The sequence below is a fragment of the Portunus trituberculatus genome, chromosome 17 (genome assembly GCF_017591435.1).
Source record: "Portunus trituberculatus isolate SZX2019 chromosome 17, ASM1759143v1, whole genome shotgun sequence".
In the NCBI taxonomy this organism is placed as follows: domain Eukaryota; kingdom Metazoa; phylum Arthropoda; class Malacostraca; order Decapoda; family Portunidae; genus Portunus; species Portunus trituberculatus.
The window spans coordinates 29,900,025-29,907,524 of NC_059271.1; the positions used below are offsets into that span (position 1 = coordinate 29,900,025).

Consider the following 7,500-nt stretch of genomic DNA (forward strand, 5'->3'; position numbering starts at 1 on the left):
TCTGTTGTCCTGGTAATTTGTTTAAGTTTGTTTCAGTCGTTGTACGTACTGCAGTCTGCCATTAATGCAATAAATCACTCTTGAAGGTTTCTCTTGACTTCATCCCTTATTACACGCTCCGGTTACCAATGAACATCTTCCTTCGACATTATTTTTCAGCAGAGCCGACTTAGGGAAAAATTCTTAGATATTTAAGATTCCTTTTATCATAGAGCTGCCAGAACATTTCGCATAATTGAATTCAAAATGCTAAAACAAATAAGGTACATCAAATGAAAGTTCGTAGAGGAGATATATTGCACTAATATTGTGTGACATTGCCCATTTACTAAATATGTGCTCGTTAGTGAGACTTAGATTTTGAGTGGATCTCGTAAAGTTTTTAAGTTTCGTAAGAGTTATAACAAAGATGACAAAATGCTTAGGGTTAGAACACAACATACGTTAGATATTAACATTCTAGAATTACCTTATTAAAAAGAAACTAGAAAAAAAGAACATTTAAATACTGGCCTTCAATTACAAATGTAACAGATCAAGACATATTCAATAATTAGAGTGTTACCGAATTGTCAACATGAGTGGCAGTTAGGTTAGGTTAGCTTAGCTTAGCTTAGCTTAGGTTACAAGTGATGAATAGAGGTGATTTGGGGACAGGGATAGGTATGTACCTTATAGGCAAACCACTTATAGGTGTAGGGGCTCCGTGCAACTCCCTTTATGGTCTCACATTTTCATGTATTTGGTTCTGCTTTTGTATAGACCCACCTCCTTTATCCTCCCCTAACAAAGTATCCAAAAGTGTGTTGCAACCGAATATAGATACTATTATTGAAGCATTGAAACACTAAACACCCCGAAAATAAAGAAAACAAAGTATGGATAATTTTTACGTTTTACTGAAAATAAAAGGGTTTGAAATACCGAAAGAGTAATTTGCAAGAACAATAACGAGTATTTGAGACTGAGGAAAGGTGGAGCTAGAAGACTCTTGAAACAGATGCAACATTGACAGATTTACCTAGAGTGACCATCAGAGAGAGAGAGAGAGAGAGAGAGAGAGAGAGGCATGGATAACTATTGCATAAACACAGACAGTAGTAAATTGTGAAAGAAAACATACGAGGAGATAGAAAAATAGGAAGGAGAATAGGAAATACAGCATGTCCTGAAACGTGGTGGGGAAAGAGCACCAATATTCAGGCAGTAAATTGCATAGATCAAAGACTAGTAATAATGCAGAAATTAATGTACTAAAAGACCAGTTCCACCTTTGTGCGATGCCACATCAAAGGTGACCCGTCCCGCGGATGTTTATGTCCACTGCACCTGGAGACTTGGTTATAATTACTTCCACCTTTTTTTTTTTACCTATTTAGATGATAATTGGGTTAATGTGCTTATAGAGAGAGAGAGAGGGAAGATACACTACTACGGCAGGCTTTTCTCCCTATTGTTTAGAGAGAGAGAGAGAGAGAGAGAGAGAGAGAGAGAGAGAGAGAGAGAGAGAGAGAGAGAGAAAGGAATACAAAGAAATACAAAGAAAAGCCAAACAGCAACAGACCTCTTGATCCTTTCGAGGCTGTTTGGTAACTATTTCTAACTGGCTAAGAGAGAGAGAGAGTGGGGTAGGAGAGAGAGAGAGAGAGAGAGAGAGAGAGAGAGAGAGAGAGGGAGAGGAGGGAAGAGGGGGGATGCAAGGGTAGAGTCAAGGACAAGCAGGGTCGACGTCCCCCTTTATACTCGTATACTTTTCCGGGAGTGGCAGGCAACCGTGAATGTAGGTCTTGCTGTTGTTTTATCTATTTATACTTGTATGAGAGAGAGAGAGAGAGAGAGAGAGAGAGAGAGAGAGAGAGAGAAAGGAATGCGTGCTCGCTATTCGCAGATGACTGGTTCAGGTATCACAACCATCACCGAGAAATGAAACACAATAATACGTCCCACATATTTTAAAGCGTTCCACCGCCGTGACGCAACAGCTCCTGGCGGGAACACTTATTGCTCTCTTCCAACAACAACGGCGCCCCGAGCAGAAACGACGTACGCACGCCTCGCTTCCCTCGTCTTTCCTTCACCCTCACTCTGCCCTACGAATATATCACCTCCCTTACCTCCCTCTCCCTACTGCCTTTCCCTTATTCCCTTCACCCTGCTGCCTCTAAGCTACCTTCTCACTTTCCCCGCCATCCTCTATCACCACCTCCCCTCCCACTACCCTCCCACACACTTGCCTTGCTTCCCCTCTACAAGCCACGTCTGCCTTCTAAACATATCACATCTGCCATATCCCGCCGACTTATTCTACCTCACACCACCCCGTAAAGCAGCACCCTTTGTGTACAATAATATCCCAGAGCATTTATATACGCGTTTAATTTTTCCGCTCAAAGTAATCACATCATCCTCAAGATATAAATGTATTTGCGTTTGTTTGTTGGCGTGTGCATGTAGGTGTGTATGTGTTCTGTTTTTGGTTATCGTACGCAGCCACCTTCTTTACTGCCATTATCGTTATTGCTATAGAAGTTTTTTTTTTATCGAATGTTCTATTATTTTTAAAAATTTTTGTTTCAGCGTCAAAGAAAAAAGTGGTCATTAATAATTCTTGTCGTCTCTCTCTCTCTCTCTCTCTCTCTCTCTCTCTCTCTCTCTCTCTCTCTCTCTCTCTCTCTCTCTCTCTCTCTCTCTCTCTCTCTCTCTCTCTCTCTCTCTCTCTCTCTCTCTCTCTCTCTCTCTCTCTCTCTCTCTTCCTTCATTCTTTTCAAGTGTTTCAATTTCGTCACTCATTTTTCTTTTCGTCTTTCAATTTTTTCCTCCTCCTCCTCCTCCTCCTCCTCCTCCTCCTCCTCCTCCTCCTCCTCCTCCTCCTCCTCCTCCTCCTACAGAGGTTCTTCCAAGTAAACGGAGGAGTAGAATAAGGAAGAGAGAAGAGGAAGGGAAAGGATAATAGTACGTGTGTGTGTGTGTGTGTGTGTGTGTGTGTGTGTGTGTGTGTGTGTGTGTGTGTGTGTGTGTGTGTGTGTGTGTGTGTGTGTGTGTGCAACAATTAGATATCCCCACCTGGAACATACGGGCCTATACAACTTTCCCTACCCTCCTTTACTCCCTGCTTATCCCCTTCATCTCTCACAATGGGGGGAAGGAGGGAATGTGTGTGGGAATCGCTGGTGGTGATGTGGGACTGCGCTGCTCTGAAGAAAATGGGATGAAGGTTTCGTTAATTTTCCCGATGCCACGCCACGCCACGCCACGCCACAGCTCACTTCCCACGGTGTGTGTTTCACTGTTTGATCTGCTGCAGTCTCTGACGAAACAGCCAGACGTTACCCTACGGAACAAGCTCAGAGCTCATTATTTCCGATCTTCAGATAGGCCTCAGACCAGGCACACACCACACACCGGGACAACAAGGTCACAACTCCTCGATTTACCTACTCACTGCTAGGTGTGTGTGTGTGTGTGTGTGTGTGTGTGTGTGTGTGTGTGTGTGTGTGTGTGTGTGTGTGTGTGTGTGTGTGTGTTCCCTATCGATATTGGTAAGTACTGGTGATAGAATGAACTTATGTGAGAGAGAGAGAGAGAGAGAGAGAGAGAGAGAGAGAGAGAGAGAGAGAGAGAGAGAGAGAGAAAGGGGGGGTAGGGAGGGAGGGGGAGAGTCATTCTGCTCTCGAGAAGTTGCATGCAGTTTAGACGAACAAAGCGAAGGAGGAGAGGAACGTAAAATGTGGAATGTAAAATCTGGAAACAAAATAATGATGGCAAGTTTAATGATACAAAAATGCCTCTGACGTGCATACACATATACCCACGTCACTCTCCCTCCCTTTCCTCACCCACCCAACCCTCGCTTGAGACTCTCACTCCAACGCTGCCCCTCCCCAACGTGTCACTCCTGCCCTGCTGTCCAAACACGTACACACACAAACAAATATGCGAACAAAAGCCGAGCAAAACTTACAAAAGAGTCGTAAAGCATGAAGAAATAAATGCCTGTGGAGAGAGAGAGAGAGAGAGAGAGAGAGAGAGAATTTTTAACCAGGTGTGTTATGGTAATTGATTAGAAAAAGACATTTAATGGGAACATACGCTCCGTTAAACCCTTTCGGAATGATGTGCTCTTTGCCCTAATGGATCCCGCCGGAACATGGCAATGAACCGTAGAAGTCTGTCTTGACCTTGGCTCTGTGTGTGTGTGTGTGTGTGTGTGTGTGTGTGTGTGTGTGTGTGTGTGTGTGTGTGTGTGTGTGTGTGTGTGTGTGTGTGTGTGTGTGTGTGTGTGTGTGTGTGTGTGTGTGTGTGTGTGTGTGTTCGATCAAAGCCAAGAAGCTACACATCACTTTTCCTTCCTTCCATTATAACTAAATTTGTTTTTTTTTCCCGGTTGTTGTCGATCTCTTGAGCAAATTGGTTCATATTTCTATTTCCATAACCTGGGTTCGAATTTTATGTGAAAGTAGAAATCATGGTAGTTTATGATATTGCCTGGCTGTCAATCTCCCGAGTCTACTATTCTATTCCCTTTCTCAAAAATCTGTTGTTCTTTTTATTGTCTATCTTTTTTTTTATAGGGAATAGAGCGGATTGGTTGAGAGAGAGAGAGAGAGAGAGAGAGAGAGAGAGAGAGAGAGAGAGAGAGAGATGGTTGATAAAGACAGCAGATGTAGGTCAAGGAGTAAGAAACCTAAATATCTGAGACTGAGATAATTATAACACTGAGAACACATTCTGATAGTGTTAGTGTGTGCCATCAGATTTTTTTTTCTTTTCGATTTTAACTTCGATCCATATTAAGTTTGGTCAATACGCAAAAATATCAACTGACATACTGTTTGGTGATTTTATACAGCCTCAGAAACTTGTGTGGGGGATTGAAATATTGAAGACTGGGCATTAATCTTGTGACGTTCATAGACCCTTTCTAATGTAAATAAAATCGTCTAACCACACCCAAAACTCAAGGTAAAAAGGTGTCCCAGTACTGAAGGAGTTAAGCTGAGTTGGTCTTGATAGTTTTCTGGTCTGTCTTTATATTTCACGTGTGTAACAATAGAAACACGGATAAGATTATGGAACTAAAGGTTTTTGGCCTCTCTCTACATATACTGTGCTATTTCTTTTCTTTTCCCCGTCAAAACTGGGACACATATTTAGCTTGAAATATGTGTGCGATTAGATAATTTTATTGACAATAGGAACGGTCTATGGAGGTCAGAAGAATAATGCCCACAGTTTTCACTATTTTAATCTCCCCACATAAGTTTTTGAAGCTGTATAAAATTATGAGATAGTAAGCAAAATGAAAATGAAAACGTGTCATGATACTGAAGGGGTTAAGCATATTACATTATATTTTATTTTGAGTCATCTTGCTGGAGATTGTTCAACATTGCAGGGAATTCAAGTCGTTTTATGCCCACTTTGGCCTTGCAGAATGTCATAATGGTGAATCAGAAACTTTATTAGGAAACTTTGATTACATAGAAGCTTCAGTGAAAGTTTCTGTTCACAATTTTTGATGTTATTATGGTGGTAGTGATGATGTTGGTGGCGAAGGAGGAAGCAATGGTGGAGAAAGAGGATGATGATGATGATGATGATGAGGAGGAGGAGGAGGAGGAGGAGGAGGAGGAGGAGGAGGAGGAGGAGGAGGAGGAGGAGGAGGAGGAAGAAGAAGAAGAAGAAGAAGAAGAAGAAGAAGAAGAAGAGTAGGAGGAGGAGGAGGAGCAGCAGCATCAATCAGAGAAGAAGGATGGCGATGGTGATAATAGTAATTGTTTAGATAATGAAGTATGTAAAATTTTTCTATACATCATTCATTAATTTACGTACGTCACTGACTCATTTACGTGTGTGTGTGTGTGTGTGTGTGTGTGTGTGTGTGTGTGTGTGTGTGTGTGTGTGTGTGTGTGTGTGTTGATGGTGTTGTTCCCTTACAAAATTTTAAATGCACTAGGAAAATAAGGCCGAGGTGAGGACGAAACAAAAAAAAAAAAAAAAAAAAAAACGAATGAAGGAAAACTAGAACAAAAATGAAAGCAGAAAATAAAGAAATGCCACACAAATATGTTCGTAATCCGAGTCGTTTCCATTCCTGGTCAGCATTATCTTCATTGTTGTTATTATTTTTATTATTATTGTTATTATCATCATTATTATCATCATTATTATTATTGTTATATTTTTCTTCTTTCTTCTTCTTTTCTTCTTTTTTTTTCTTTTTCTTCTTTTTTCTTCTTTTTTCTTCTTCTTCTTTTTCTTCTTCTTCTTCTTCTTCTTCTTCTTATTATTATTATTATTATTATTATTATTATTGTTATTATTGTTATTATCATTGTCATTATCATTATTATCATTATTGCTGTCATGACAACTAATACCATCACCATCCTCATCACCACCGGCATCATGAACTTCCTCCTCTTACTCCTTCCTCTTCTTCCTCCTCATCGTTCCTCTTACCCTCACAGTACCCAGGGGAGCACCAGGAAGTGTCACATCACTATCGTAAAAAACCTCACCATTCTTTCCCGAGACCACATTCTTATCGATAAGGTAAATGTGGGAATGCAGGAAGCGCATCCGTGTTTCTTCGCAGCGAGTAATGCATTTTATCTCCCCTTAGTTGTGGCTGGGGCTAACAATCCTGGCTGTGCATTGTTGGTCCCCATTACTTTCACAAAGGCCAAGTTTTTTTTACCTTAACTGGAGACGGTAGAGAAGAAAAATATATATACAAAGGAAAGTAAGCGGTTTGTGTTGTCCTTGTAATGTGGCAACGCAGAGAGAGAGAGAGAGAGAGAGAGAGAGAGAGAGAGAGAGAGAGAGAGAGAGAGAGAGAGAGAGAGAGAGAGAGAGAGTTTTAAAGGCAAGAGAGAAGATCTGAAGGCTTAGGAACAGAAATGGAAATTGCAATAGAAAGAACTCAGTGTGCGTGGTGGCAAGCAGATGTGTCTGTCTTTGTGGTGGTGGTGGTGGTGGTGGTGGAGGTGGTGGACAGGGTTAAAAAGAGGAAAACTAAACAAACGGAATTATCTTATATAGTTTCACCTTTACTAATGCGAGAGCAGATAAGTATCCTCGTTCTTTCATTCTTTTCACTAGTAAGTTGAATTGTGGGTAAGGTTTAAAAGAGGAAATCTAAACTAATGGCATGATCTTTATTTAGCATCATCTTTACTAATGCAAGAGGTAATCAGTATCCTCGTTCTTTCATCCCTTTCACTAGTAGGCTGAAATTCTGTGTCTGATTCTATTCCTCCATCTTATACTTTGGACTACTTTTAAAGAGGAGTATCGAGACACCTTCGGAACTAAATTAGACAACCTGATTGGATCCCTTTTCTGTTCAACTTCTTTGGTGAGCGGCAATTAAGTGGATTCTTTTTGTATGCCTCTCTTTTTTCCCTTTCACCTCTTGGACAGCCTTCTTTGAGCTCTATAAAAGGGAGAAAATGGGTAGAAAAAAAGGAAATTAAAAACAAGATCCTGGAGCAGAAA

General features: G+C 41.0%; 1 long non-coding RNA gene across 1 annotated transcript in view; it reads left to right on the forward strand.

Annotated features, from left to right (window-relative positions):
• LOC123504715 overlaps positions 1 to 7,500 on the forward strand; it is a 192,101-nt gene that overhangs the window by 121,510 nt on the left and 63,091 nt on the right. The gene's annotated exons all lie outside the window — the stretch shown is intronic.